General features: G+C 40.7%; 1 protein-coding gene and 1 non-coding gene across 2 annotated transcripts in view; one reads left to right on the top strand and one right to left on the bottom strand.

Moving 5' to 3' along the window:
• The window catches only part of Tafa1 (TAFA chemokine like family member 1), a 487,762-nt gene that overhangs the window by 411,177 nt on the left and 60,603 nt on the right, over positions 1 to 15,982 (top strand). The window lies entirely within an intron of this gene.
• On the bottom strand, positions 2,717 to 2,818 carry LOC116904644. Its single transcript, XR_004388347.1, has one exon. It is a non-coding gene; the product is annotated as a U6 spliceosomal RNA (small nuclear RNA).

Below are 15,982 nucleotides of genomic sequence, written 5' to 3'. Positions count from 1 at the left end.
TTTGTTGCCTCTTAACTCGTTTCTCATTTCCATGTTGAACACTGATTTGAATCAGTGTCTTGTATCACAGGCTTTCACAAAAAAATAGAGATCAGTATTCAACATTGAATATACCCAGATACATAGTAAACTCTGCCCACTGATAGTGGGTGTCACATTGAGTGAGGACATACACCTCTTACTTTTCCTTTGCCCTAATTTAGTCACAAGAATCCATTTACCTGAAAACGGTGACTATTACCAGGAAACTGTGCATCTAGCTAAAATCTGGGCAATCAGTTACCACAAAAGAAAACTGGTACACTGGAGAGGGAGGAGGGAAGGCAAGACCACCAACAAGTATATTAAAGCCTGGGACCTGCCAGTCTTTAATAATCTGTGGGCTGATTGTGTTGTATAGCTTACCTGGTCATAGTAACGGTCTTTGAACATGTCAGTCTCAAACTTGAGCAAGCTACGAAAGAATCCAGGTATTTCTAGCCATGTTTTATGGTTTCTTATTTCCTAAAATTCTGGAGGTTGGACAAAGTATAGGTAAAGTAACATGTTTTAGGGTTTAATAGAACATATTGCCTAAAATGAGAACATATAAACAGGTTCTCCTGTGACCAAGAAGTTGGTGATGGTTCAGAACAATGGCCCACCACTCCGTGGCTTGAATTCATGCAAAGTAAGTATAGAAAAGGAGGAAGAACTCTAACAAAACATCTATGGACTCCTTTGTTTAAAGCGACTGAAATCTGAAGATTGTTCATATAGCTTATAATTGTATACATAATGTATGATATATGTTCATATATATACACAATTATATATTGTATACATACAATCTATACAATTACATATTGCATACATGTATAATATGTGTATATATATATATATGTGTGTGTGTGTGTGTGTGTGTGTGTGTGTGTGTGTGTGTGTATAATTTCAACATTACCACCCACTTTGGAGGTATTGAGATACACTAGATGATTGATGACCTGTTAAAAACCACATATTTGAAATCTTAAGTCTTAGCCAAACATTGCTTAAAATATTCCACTTGGTTCCATCTCCAAGGATTATGGTTAGATAGATTTTTTAGGGTTATCAAGTTAGCTGAATTAATATTTTTGTCAAATTTAGACAATGCACAAACAATTTGTCAGACCTAGTTAGAATCAACTTTGGGGAACAGAAATAATGGTTGGTCAGTCAGATTGTTTATCGGTTAATATCCCAAAGCCAAAAGCCACTCTCTCTCTCTCTCTCTCTCTCTCTCTCTCTCTCTCTCTCTCTCTCTCTCTCTCTCTCTGTGTGTGTGTGTATGTGTGTGTGTCTATGTGTGTATGTGTATGTATGGGTGTGTGTAGTGTTAGTTGCATGTGTCTGCATGCATATGGTATTTGTGTGGTGTGTTTATGTGTGTGCTGTCTGTGTATGTGGTGATGATGTTGATAGTAATAGTGTGTATGTGTGCACACCAGTGTATATAGATGTGTGGAGTATATATGTGCATTGTGTGTGTGTGTGTATGTGTGTGTGTGTGTTGCATGTGTGTGCATTGTATATGTTGAGTGGCATGTGTGTGGTGTTATATGGTATATGTGTGTGTGGAGTGATGTGCATGTTTATGGTGCATGTGTGCGGTTCCTGGATGTACTACAGCTTGAAACCTTGGAAACACTGAAGGGACGGTAGGCACTTCTCCTGTTCCTGGATACCAGGCCCTTGTCACTAGCCGCAGCCCACCCAACCCCCATAGATTTGTTGCCATCAGTCACGAAAGGGCAATGCCCCAAGCCCCTCCACATATAGAGGATATGACCACAGGTCACATAGGCTCAAGACAGATCTCCATTTTAATGAGATACCTAAAGGCCTGGAGGTTTAGCCAATAAGCTTTCCTTCCCAGACACTCCTCCCTGCAAAAGGTATTTAACAGCAGGCCCACCCTGAGAAGTGGGGTATGGTTTTATTTATCCACCTTCTGCCCTGACAATAAATGCCTTAAAACCATGGACTATCTCTTTTCATTGGGATCCACCTTGGGGAGTCATGGGAAGGCCTTTGCCTACAGAGCCACTGTCTAATCTCCTGTAAAAGGCCTCTCTGTGCTCTGAACCGGCTGTCACCAAGCCAAGTTCAAGCCAGCTTGTCAGGTCTAGCCAAGGACTCTCACCCCTTGGGACCAGCTGGAGCTTCCCTCCTTCATCCACCCCACATCCCCGGCCCTGGGCTAGATCCAGCCCACAGCCCCCACTCCATTCTCAGCTCTTCCTCATTTCCCAGAGGTGCCTCTGAACTAGATGGCCCCAGCCTCCTTGCAGGCATGGGGACCCAAGCCAGCTTAGGCTCTTCTGCTGATCTCAGACTGTGCTCCCTCCCCAAAGGTGTCCTGGGGTTTCCCTATGGCCTAACACTCACCTGACTAACAGCATGGGGTAAACACGGTCACTTCCTGTGACCCACCTCCCAGAGCATCCATGCCCTGTGGTGGTACAGACGAAAGACACACATCCCTACACATGTGCATATGGTACATGTGTATGTGTTTTGGTAAAGACTTAGTGGACAGCCCCTGTGCTTGATTAATATTTTGGACAGGCTTACACTACAGTGTGTCTGGCCTGGACCTGGCTGCATAGTCTGCACTGGCCTCAAACTCACATCAGCCCTTCTGCTCTAGCCTCTCGCATTCTGGGGTTACCACAGTGACCCACTACTCCTAGCTAAACCTGTGAAACACTTCACAGATTTGGCTGTCATCCTTATGCAGAGGCCATGCTAATCCCTGTATCATTCCAACTTTAATAACTGCACTGCCAAAACCAGCCCTGTCTTTTGAAAAGCAAAGATAACACAGGCTCCTTGCTGTGCTTATGTTCAAGATAGGATTGTGCAGTCATGCTTAAATTTTCCTCCGACGCTGCAAGCCACTTCCAGTTTTTGAGGTCTCAAACAAGCTGAAATGAGGTGTTGTGTTTTGTATGAGTCCCCCAAAATAATCTGTCTCCCCAAATCCATGTGATGGCAAGTTGATTCTCAGTACAAGGTACTTGGAAGGTAGAACCTAGTAAGTTTAGGTCACGTGGTTCCCCCCACCTCCCTGCACACATTAATGCCACTGTAATGGTTTGGTTCCCTTTCTTGTTTTTCTGGGCTAGAGATGGTGGTATCTGAACCTCCCACAGGACATCTCAGGAAGACCCTTGTGAGGTATCAGCTGGGCTCCGGAGCTCTAAGAGAGTAAACGTCAGATCCTTACAGTTGTTTCCTCTGCACTATTTCTTACAGCAACGCTAACACACTCACAGACAAACACATAAAATTTAAGATTTCACTTCAGATTAATAATCATTTCGGAGCTTTTAATTCCGACTGAGAGGATCACAGATAAATGTGCTGTTTATGCCATGATAATACAAAATAAAATAGTGATCCAAGGCCTGTAAACTAGGAGGGAGGTGACAGAACAATGGCATATTGGCTTAAAGATATATTGTGACTCGCATTGTGACCCTGAGACTCTGTGCTACACATTTGACTTAGAGATGTCAAACTGCTGAATAGACAGTGTTTGTCTAGGAGAGAGAGGAGCTAAGTCCCTCCTCAGCTCCTTGGTGAGAGGGTTGGCTTCCCCAGTTCTGCCCCTCCCAACTAAGCTGAGTATCCCTATACCTGGGTTCTCTTGGGACAGGAAAGGGCAAAGGAAATGCATATCAGTCATGTGACTGCTTTTTATCCGTTTCTATCAAGGCTTGCCCATGAGGGCACTGAGACAACTGGATAAAGTGAAGTTTTGAGATTATCCATGGCTTTCAATTATAGTATGTTTTGCTCTTTCAGACCCCTATTAACAGCCAGAGTTGGTTTGGCAACGCTGTTGAGATTTATAAGGCTTCCTCCCTGGTTAAATGCATTGAACCTGGGGCCCTCATGATCAGCACTTTTTCATTATCTTTAAAAATCCTTTTGTTCCAAGAAAGACATATGTTTGCTACCCGCATGACTTTAAAAACTGCCAACTCACCAATAGCGACATCGTTTGGAATGAATCCCACAAGGTGTCAGTGAGTCTTTGTCGATGTGCTTAGTTCATTTCAAAGTCACGGGAGGGGGAAAAACATGTAAAAAGAAAGCACAATTTATGCATCATTTATTTCTCACAGTCAAGAATGGCTCTCTCATTTTCTTTTTTGAAAAGTCAGACAGATAGCCAGTAAGACACTGTTATAATGACTGTCCCCAGGAACAGGGGACTGCTCCACTCTGCTCCTGGCCAGGCCACTGGCTTCGGTATTAGATCACTTGGATTTAAATTCTGGTTCTGAAATATTTTAAGTTCAATTTTTGGAATTAATGACTTAAGCTGTCTAAGGAGGTTTAGTCTTTTGGAAAAGAGAAAGGTTATTCGCACATGTACGGGCACCGTAAAGACTGACCTTCAAAAGTATACTTGGAGTCCTTCATAGTAGCATTAGTATCTTGACGGTGCTGGGTGGTCCAAGCCACACATGAGGTGAAATTATATAGAACTAATTATCCATGCACAAGTAGAGCTAGGGGAATTGGATGGAAATATGAGATGATGTTAACATTGACATTCCGGTTATGGAATCATATTGTCATGAAGGGAACAGTCACTCTGATTGGAACCTGCATGCACAGTACACATTTTCCCCTTACTGGTTTCTCAATTACATGCAAAACCACAAGTATCTGAATAAAAAACGTGTGTGGGACATTTAACAGGTAGCTACATGGGGATCACTGAGGATTTCCAGTCAAATAGTGATAACTTTTTGGTAGAGTACTTTGACTAGTAGATTACTCTGACGGACGAAGATGGCTGAATAGTGTATCAGTTTAGCTTTAAATAGAAAAATGGAAGCCACGCTAGATAGTCTGATAAGATAAATGTAAAATATATGGAGACATCTCACAGGAGAGCTAAGAGAGGGAGGAGGAAATAGTTGCCCACACCCAAAAAATCCTTGAAGTAATTGTGAATCCATCCAAGTCAATAGTCCCCACTGCTTTGAATATCAGACTGAATGATTAAGAAGAGCCCACAGATGTGGAAGGAGCCACTACCCACTACCTCAGTCACATAGGAACACTCTAGTCCTCCAGCAAGTTGATGTTCTGAACTGTCTCTCAGAAAAATCCCACCAGAGAATAATAGCTACTACTCCTCTTCCATCTTCTCCAGCTTCTTGTATCTAAGCAGGAAACATGCAGCATAGGATGCTAGGAAGTATGGTTATAAGGTTGCCCTGGTGACAAAGAGGAAATGTGGAAAGGTATGATGATGATGAGTTATGTTGATGTGAGGTGATGATAGATAATTCAATCTGTCTGTTTGCATGCTCAGCATTTATAGTTTATATAGAAGATATGATTTATATCATATATATAAATTGAGAGGTGACACTATTTCCAAAGTACTACTGCCCGCCAGACAGCAACAGTGATGCCATTTGGCTTGCTTCCTTCTTCAATGGCATTGGTCAAATGATGGTTCACTCAGATTACAGTCTACCACGATAGCCCAAACTCAATCAAGTACCCTCATGCAAAGAAAATGTCATTCCACGTCTTTATACCTCAGCCTTCCAGTTCAATAGCTGATGAAAACAGAGTTCAGGATGACCTTCCCTATTTTTCTCAGTCTCCATGTCTAGTGACCATAAGAAGCTCAAGAAAAAGGAAGACCAAAGTTGGATGCTTCAGTTCTTCTTAGAAAAGGGAACAAAATACTCACAGGAGGTAGAGGGTGGGAGGAAGGCAAAGGGAAAAGTGGGGTGGGGGGGATCAGGTAAAAGAGAAGATGGAGAGGATATACAGAGGGTCAAGAAATTGAACAGAGGTGTGTAGCAATGGGGGATGGGCCTAGTCACCAGAAAGTCCCAAATGCCAGGAAAGCAAGAGGTTCCCAGGACCCAATGGGGATGAGATTAGCTGGAATGCCCAATGAAGGGGAGGGAGAACCTGTAGAGATCATATCCAGAGGTTAGGCAAGACCCCCCTGTTAGGGGATGGAGCCACCCACCCATCTCCAAACTTTTAATCCAGAATTGCTCCTGTCTAAAGGAAATATGGAGACAAAGTGTGAAGCAGAAACTAAAGGAAAGGCCATCCAGAGATTGCCACACCTGGTGATCCATCCCACATGCAGATACCGAACCCAGACACTACTGCGTACGCCAAGAAGTGCTTGCTGACAGGAGCCTGATATAACTGTCTCCTGAGAGGCTCTGCCAGTGCCTGACAAATACAGATGTGAATGCTCATAGCTAACTGTTGGACTGAGCACAGGAATCCCAATGGAGGAGTTAGGGAAAGGCCTGAAGGAGCTGAAGGGGTTTGCAACCCCATAATAAGAACAACAATATCAACCAGCCAGACCCTCCACCCAGAGCTCCCAGGGACTAAACCACCAACCAAAGAGCATACATGAAGGAACTCACGACTCCAGCTGCATATGTAGCAGAGGATGGCCTTATCTGGCATCAATGGGAGGAGAAGCCCTTGGACCTGTGAAGGCCTGATACCCCAGTGTAAGGGAATGCCAGGGTGGTGAGGTGAGAGTGGTTGGGTTGGTGGGTGGCCCCATCCCCCTCATAGAAGCAGGGGAGGAGGGATGGGAAAAGGAGTTTGCGGAGGGGAAACCGGGAAAGAAAATAACATTTGAAATGTAAATAAACTATCCAAGAAAATAAATAAATAAATAAATAAATAAATAAATAAATAAATAAATACTATTAGTAACAACACACAATAGCAGGCTAGACAGGTGACAGTTACCCAGGTCTTAACATTTTATATATCCCTTAACACATTCTTAACCATTTCTGTTCTCCATGAAAAGTAGATTTATATAGTGGTCAGACACAAAAACAAACTGACAAGAGACTATGCCAAAGTGAATTAAATTAATTATCACTTCAGGACGGTCTCTTGTAAAGTTTTTTGTTTGTTTGTTTGTTTGTTTGTTTGTTTGTTTTAAGTAGCACACTAGAGAGGCAATGTAAGTAGCAGAAGATAACCGTAACTCTTGGGATGCAATTCTGCTTATCACATTAGTGGCTTTGTTTTCTCAGAGTGGCTGTGCTTATCCTATTGACTTTTAGAAGTGTTGAGCGCTCCTCTAGGCTGAGATGTGATCTGCTGATCCAATTACCTAAGGTCCTACTTCCTTATCAGAATCACTCGGGCTCTTTGTGCTCATCCTAGACTTGGAATTGAAATTCTCCTGACCAGGATTGAATGTGAAAAGCTTGTGTTCTCATTCTTCAGAATCATGTTTTCAATGCTGGGGTCTCATCTTAAGGAGCCCAACTTTAAGCTGTTCAGAGTGAGAGAGTCTTCAGAGACCAGCACCATTCAACTCATTGAGAAACATGCCTGAAACCTCACCCATTCATCTCAGAAACGAAGAATTGGGAACATAAAACTCAATTGTGAAGAATTTATGTTTAAATGTCTTACCTGCTTGTGTCTCAGCCAGGTGTACACCAACACTTAGGAAGCTGAGGTAGGCAGATAGTAAAGCCTTGACTCAAAAGTAAAACAAAAAACCACATAACTTTCTACATATTTAGAAATAGAGAATTATAATTAGCAATTTCATAGGGCTAGTATCTTTTTTGATACTTTAAGGTTTTTTTCCATTAGTTAATTTGTTTGTTTACTTCACATCCCAATCGCAGCTTCCCCTCCCTTCTCTCCTTCCAGTCCCTCTCTCTTACCTCTCTTCCCATCTTCCCTTTCCTCCTTAGAGAAGGGGGGACCTCCAATAAATACTAACCCACTTTCAGCTATCAAGTTGCAGAACTACTAGGCTGATCTACTGCTAAGGCTAGGCAAGGCAGCCCAGTTAGGGGAAAGGGATCCAAAAGCAGGTAAAAGAGCCCTGGCTCCTGTTGCTAAGGATCCCACATGAAGCCAAGCTACACATCTGTTACATATGTGTAGAAGGCCTAGGGTTGTCCCTTGCATGCCCTCTGGTTGGTGGTTCAGTTTCTGTGAGCCCCTGTGAACCCAGGTTAATTGATTCTGTAGGTTTTCTTTTGGTATCTTTGGCCCCTTCGATCCTTCCTCTCCCTCTTCCACAAGACTCCCCAAATCTGTCCAATGTTGGGCTGTAGGTCTCTGCATCTATTTCAATCAGCTGCTGAGTGAAGTCTCAGTTCACAGTTATGCTAGGCTCCTGTCTGCAAGTGTAGCAGAGTATTACTAATAGTGTGGGTTCTCTATCATGGCATGGGTATTAAGTTGTACCAGTCATTGGTTGCCCTTTCCCTTAACTTCTGCTTCAACTTTATCCCTGCACATCTTGTAGGCAGGAAAACCTGTGGATCGAAGGTTTTGTGTCTGTGTTGATGTCCCCGTCCCTACAATGGAAGTCTTTTTGGGTTGAAGGAGGTGGCCATTTCAGGTTCCATATTCTTATTGCTTAGCTTAGGTTCACCTCATAGAATCCTGGGAATTTTGATTGTCGTAGGTTTCATGCTCATCCCAGAGATGAGCTCTCCCTACAGATTCCAGTTCACGCTCCCAGATCGCCCTTCCTTAGGTTAGTCCTCCCCATACTTTATTGGTTTTAATTATGGCTTAAGATGAGGTCATGGTCAAATAACTATTGCTAAAAACCATTTAATAAGATCTATGGTCTCAATTACACAAGCCTAAGTGGATTATTTTCTAATCCTCATCTTTTCATAGGATTTGTTACCAAATTTTTGACAAGGAGATAGATGCAAATGCCATACTAATATTAGCTATAATTACTAATGGTTCTAATATTAATATTAAAGTGAAATGTATAAGTTTATCACAGTAATGGTCTTTTATATTTTTATCACTATGCACCATAGATAGTAATAAGTTGCTAGACTAGATACAACATGGACACATACATGTTTCAGGGAACTTACGACAAACAGTAGCACCTGCATTTGGGATCTCTTACATCCTTTCAACTTCTAGTTTATTGTCTATTCCTTACCTCTGTTATCATGTATTCATTTATTTCTTTTTAGACTATTAATCATATGGTTCAATTTTGCAGTATATTTTTAAAGCAGCTGTGACAATCATCTAAATTGTTCTATATGAAACATATTTCTCTGCTCTTATCACTACTGAGTTTTCCGCACATTGACTATACCACAATAATTCACTCTTGAAATGTGTTCAACCTTTCTTGAATAATTGAGTTTGGAACTATTATGCAGTATGATTTTTTATAGACATCTACATACATATCTCATGGCAAATATAAGTGAGTATTTCAATTGATTATAAAACTAAGAGTTGAATTACTGGGTCAAAGAATATGTATAAGTTTAGTTGTAGAAGATTCCACTAAAGAGACCATTTTATACCAATAGTTGTTATGTGTTTGTGGTATGCCTTTATGTCTGTGTCTATGTGTATGTATGTGGGCGTGAAGTGTGTGTACCCATGAACAAGTATGCAGAGGCAAGAGGAGAACATTAGATGTCTTCCTCCTTAGTGTTCTGCTTCATTTTTTGAGACGGGGTCATTAAACTTAAAGCTTACTGCTTTGGCTAGGCTGTCTGGCCAGTAAGCTCCCTGGACCTCCCTGTCTTCACTCCCTAATATCCTGGTTACAGGCAGTGTAAACCAGTCAGATTTTTCATGGGTGCTTACAATTTGCACTCATGTCCCCTTGCTCGCGTAGCAAGTACCCTTACCCACTGAGCCATCTCCCCAGCCCCAGTGTTCAGTATTTTTCAGTTTAGGCATTGTTTAAAAACTCTCACTGTTGGATGGATAGAAGTATCTATCATTTTATTCTGAGTTCAAAATTAGGAGCAAAAAACATAAATCACATGGAAATTGTTCTACTGGTAGCTAAGGGGTTCTTTTTCTTTTTATGGAATATTTAGGTCATGTGCCTGGCCCAGAAAAGAGACAGGGTTTTTAAGTCACGCAATGAGATTTTGGCAGAAAGAGGACTATCAAAGCCCAGAGTTAAAGTCTGTCTTTGGAAGTCTGAGCAGACACATCACAGTGACTCTTGAGCTCTCCTAGGTGGCGGCAGCTGCATTTTCTGTCTCATTAGATATTCTCAACTTTGCCACTCTCTTTGTTTAACAAATCGGAACATGATGTGGCAAGTTGACAGAAGTGTTGAGGAGAATTCTCAGTGATGCTCATAATGTGCTCAGAACACCTGTGCACGCCGGGTTGGTCCGCTCATACTTCCAGCAAGGAAGTCAGCAGGCCCCTCCTGAAGGAGAAATCGAGAAGACATTTTAGCAATCTGCTTGAGATGATATCTAGAAACTTATATGACATAAAAGGAAAGTTTTTAAAATGAGAATCACTTGCTGTGGTCCTTACAGTCTGTGAAACAGAGAACTTTTTAGCAGATTTTTTTTGATGACCCCACATACAAAGGCGCTAAAATCTGACATGGTCTCTTGACCCTTATCCTGGTATCATCTTAGTAGCACGTGGTGCTTGACAAGCTATGAAATAAGAACAATAGGTAAGAGCTTATTGTCATTTCTCAGACATTATTTAAAGTGGTCCTCAACTTCCATTCCAATACACTTATAATGAATCGTATCATTAAAACGACTGCGAAGCTTCTAGGCAAACATATGTAGGCACAAGTTCGGCAAATATTGACTCTATATTTCTATATAAGACAAATTCCAAGTAGAAAATTTATTTCATGGACTATTAAATATATATTATTCTTTAATAGTCACAAAAAGGCACATATATTATACATGTGAACTTGTATGCCCTACGTGGCCAATGTGAGCACACTTACACTTCATGTGCTGTTTTATATGAGTGGTTGAACATTGTTTGATAGAAATAGAAGCTCAATCTAAATGGGACATTGCTGGTGTCTTACTTAGCCCCTAGATTTTAGTGCTCATTCAGTATCAAACATGAAGGTTCTGTAAGGTTTTTAAAGGAAACAGTGGTAGAACGTGTCTCTTATATTTTTATATGGCAACATACGGTTTCATTAAAGGGCAAAATTTTTTAAATCATGGGGTGAACTTTTAATACAAAGAACAAAATTTATTTGCCCATCATAATCCAATAGTATGATGTCCTCCTCTATAGGATCCCTTCCACTGCAGTGTAACCCTCTCGGATCTCTAGACACCTTTCTGAACTTTCAGAGGATAAGTTTTGGAAAAAATCAGGAACGAAGTCTGATGGTCAGAGCTGTTACTTGATGACACAATGAAATCACAGGTATTAAAGGAGTCCACTGCAAACATCGTCAGTTTGTAGACTCCTGTTTATTAGCTCTTGACTGTCACCTGCATACTATTTGAGGAATTTATTGACACCTCACTATGACAATAGAAATAGAAACTAGAAAGTCTGTAACAGCATTTTGACCTGTTAATTGTCTGGGAAGCATTATCCATTATTATTATCCGGCCATCATAGAATCAACACAAAAGGTTTATGTGTTGGAACAAGTCCCTAGCTGGTGGCATTATTCAGGATGTTTCTGAGAACATTAGGGGGTAGGACTTAACTGAAGAAACCAACCCTGGGAAGATGTTCTTGTTGTTTATCTTGTTCCGGACTCCTCCCTGTCCTGCTCTCTGCATCCTGTGTGTCATGATATAAGAGGCCCTCCTCTCCACCTGCTTCCTCCTCCACCACATTTCATTCAACAAAGAAGGGGCCAAGGGACCATGTATCGAACCCTTCAAAACACCTAGCCAAAACGATGTTTTCATAGTGGTTTCTGTCATGTGTTTTGCCACAGTGATGAGAAAATTATACAACCATGCAAGCACAAAAGCCATTGCACACATTATTAAAACTAATGTGGATTTTAAACTAGAGCTAATCACATTGAGACCTGAAGAGTTTTTGAAGAATTAGTAGGCTTTACTTCTCCTGGCTTCAATGAAGATCCAGACAGCTCTAATCCTTATCTAGCTTTTGCATAACCTACACAGCTAGCTTATTGTTGCTGATGTTCTCTTTTTATCTCTAAAATTAAACTATCATCGACCTCCCTGAGGGTACCAAGAGACTCTAACTTGTTAATTTATATAAAATGGATAACAGTGCTCATTTCACAGGCCAATACTAATAATTTTAGTGAATAATAATAGTGAATTTTCAGTTAGTCAAAATTTTTGATCAATTTTGTCTATCAATGTTGATCAATTTAAGAAATCTGGACACCGAAGAGGTAGCTCATCATTAGAGCTACAAGATTAGCATAGGCAGGAGGCCATGTTTATTCCACAGTTCCAAAATATTAATAATGATATCAGAAATTTAACCCAAGCACGGTGGCACATGCTTTTTATTGTAGCACCTTCAGAGGAAGGAAAGTTTCTGTGAGTTTCAGGCCAGCTTGATCTAAATAGCTAGTTCCAGGCTAGCCTGAGCTACACAATGAGACCCTGTCTCAAGAAATACAAATGACATAGAAATTTATTTTTAGTTCAGTGATACGATAATATAATATAATGATATAATTTCAAGATAGTAACTCTCTCCCTTTTCAATTGTTTTGTAGTTTCTGAAGAATCCCCCAGAATACATTTTATTGTATAACTACTCCCCCAAGGCTTCCCAGATCTACTTCCTTCGCTACCCATCCAACTTTGTGTGCTTTTTTCCAATTTTCATTTTAAAAAACCCATCAGGATTTGTTTGTACTGTCCTTATAATCATGGATGTATGTCTTACCCAAGCACGTGGCTAGCATGCCGGGGATTGTGTGCATGACTCACCATCTCCCTATAACTATCCTTTGCCAATACATTCTCAATTAGGATGGGACTTCGTTCCTATCTCCCCTTTCCAGGCTGGCATTTTTCATCTCTCTTGAGCTTACATAGCCACAGCCACTACGAACTCATATGTACGGCTGCCGTCCTATGTCCAGAAGACACTGTTTCCTTGTAGTCACCCGCCATCTCTCTGGTTCTAACAATCTTTCCACCTCCTTTCCATAATGATCCCTGGAAGAGAGGTGTGTGATACAGGAATCCCATTGAAGGCTGAGCATTCTCCAATCTCTTATTCTTGCATGTTGATCAGCTGGAGTCTTTATATTAGTTGCCAACTACCATAAATGAAATCTTCTCCGATGAGGATTGAAAGGTGCACTATTCCACAGGTATAATAAGCCATTGTGAGTTAGTTTGATACCATGTTCACTTAGCATAATAATATTAATAGGTTCTCCCCTAGAGCCCATGAGCCATCTAATCACAGATTTTCGGACCAAAATTAATGCCACATATTGTTTTCTTTTGTAGAGCAAGACTTAAATCCAATCAGAAAGTGGTTGATTACTTATATAATTTCACTCCATTATTGAACCAGTGAATATGTCCTACCGGGTCAGTTGCTAGTGTAGCTCACAGTACATAGAACTGGGTAAGACACTTTTCTCCTCTGAGAGTGTACATAATTCCTTCTAGCACTATGAAAGTTAGCAAGTGATAATGAAACCTTCAAATGACCACCAACTTGATTTCTCCGTGTTTTATGACTGACGTTTGAGGCGTCTGCAGCAATAGGGTCTTACTAACTAGTTCTGGAAGGTAACCAGTGGCATTGACAATAGTCTGTAATGTTTTATGTCTAATGAACTCCATTGGCCAACAGCATGAAAAAAGGCAGCTGCCAGAGCGAGGTGGCTCCCAGAGGCCCTTCCCCAGCACAGAGAGGAGAGTCAGAGTTGTAGGGTCCTAGCTGAAAGGACATCTCATAGAGGAGAGGAGAGGAGATAAGAAGTCAGTGAAGGGAGTAAAGGAGTCAAGCATGATGGCCAGGGAAATCTCTCGGCTGCCTTCCTAGCAATCAGGCCGCTTCTGTAGCTCTGACGAGCAATCAGGCCATTTCTGCTGCTCTGACTATCAACCAGGTGCTTCTTTATTTATACAAGATTCACAGAACAAAGACAGACTAATAATTATCCAAGTGGTACAGAATACATGTTTGACTTTTCATTACATGTCCAGGGTCAAAAGTTCAGTCGCAATTAGAAAATACAAACAGAACAGATTATTCTTGGTATTATTAGCCCTATAACTCCAATTTAAAGAATCTAAAGAATGTCATCTCCAAAGCAAACACATTTCTAATATGACACCCTGTTTTTAGGCCGGCAGTGTCTGCTGATTGGAAGCATAGCAGACACACAGGAAGTATCTGAACTGGCCTTTTTATGGGTAGCAAATGCTAACACCTAGTTCTTTTACTCTATATTTCATTATCTATGCTATAAAGTACAAAATATTTATTTTAGTCAATCTGTCTTATTTATTCCTTCAAGAGCATATGCTGTACAACCCCTTATCTTTAAACTACATTTTTAGAGACCTCTAAACCTATAATAAAAAGAGACTTTGAACCTATTGTTCTAGCCAGTCAGAGTTTGTCACTTGTCTTTATTTGCCCTGCATCAATTATACTGTTTGAATTAGCTCAGGGGCAGATACCCCAAGAAGATTCCTGGAGTAATGGCCTCATCTAGCTATGTGCTTATCTCAGCTTAATGATCTCCAGGGCATAAGGACAACTTCCAAATAGTGGCCAGATAAAGTTAATTTTAGGATTTTCGTAAAAAGACTCAGACATAATTTTTCTCAGGAAAAGATATAAAATGAATCATAATGCAGGAAGTCTCCATTAATGTAACACACAGAGACCAAAACACAAAAGTTAGAGATAGAAGGACAGTGATTATAGCAGTCTGCTCAGTTTTGCTGGAACTGTTTAAAGCCACAGTGCTGAATTCATGACTGCTGCCATTTCTAGTGAATGTGGCTGTGCCAGGCAGCCCATTTCTGGCACTGGGTTTTTTATTTGTTAGCGTGTATTATCTCATTTAGGCTTTGTTGTCCCCCATATATATGATATATAATATATATGATATTATATGTGTGATATGATATATGAAGTATATGATATATATAACACATATATATGTGATATATGTGATGTATATGATATATGACATTTGTGGGGCAGCAAGCATATGTTTATTTAATAATATATTTATGATTATTAATTGTCATTATTAATTATTAACAATTTTATAAGCATATATTTATTTAAGAAAGCTTCTTAGCAGTGGGATTCCTATATGGATTTTTCAAAAAGTTTTTAGTGTTGTTTATCCTTCTTTTACCCTTTATCAATATTCCTTCCTCTACCCTGTCCTGCCATCAGCCATCCCAATTCAATCTTTCCTGTTTTTTTATACCTCTATACCCCTGTGTTCTATCTCTACTTCCTTGACAGTCACCCCTCTGCCAGATACTCAGCTAACTTCATCACAGAAGGCAGTGATGATCATTCCGCCTCCTAACTTTAGCACACAATGCCAGGGTACTTTTCCTAAAATGCAACTTCTGCACAGCTTTCCCCTATTCAAGGAAAACATGGGCCTTGCATGTGTTTATGAACGTTTAGTGTCTATTAAACTCCTGCATTACAGCTCCTGTGTTTGAAGGTTGTGAACACACAAAATAGAAGAAGAGGCCATTTAAGATGCTGGTCTCTGTAGTAGGACCATACTTGTTGGGAATTATTATCACAGTGTATGGGAAACACTGATGCCGAGAAATGTCCATGACCTCAGGAACCAGAATGAATAAAGAAATCAGAAGAAATTGTAATGAAATGACCCGTGAATGGCAATGAAGAAGGGTTTCCACTATGCTGTCAAGGACAAGCTAGCTAACATCCACATGCTTGCCACACTGATCCCATTCCTGTTTCTCCTCCTTACAAACCCCTGACTTCCCCAGGAAACCCACCTGCCATTATTCTCAGGCTTTTGGGAGACTGTCTTCAGGCTTCACTCAGCAGGCTAGAGCTGATATGATTCTGACCCAGTAAAAACAGGGCTTTCTTCAGGCCAAGGTGATATGAGTTCAGGGCTCGGCATGTGGTCCAATTGGAACCAATGCGGTGACATTTTTCATGGGATTTCTGGATGTTCACA

Source organism: Rattus rattus, chromosome 6 (assembly GCF_011064425.1).
Source record: "Rattus rattus isolate New Zealand chromosome 6, Rrattus_CSIRO_v1, whole genome shotgun sequence".
NCBI lineage: Eukaryota > Metazoa > Chordata > Mammalia > Rodentia > Muridae > Rattus > Rattus rattus.
This window is presented reverse-complemented; position numbering and strand designations above follow the sequence as displayed.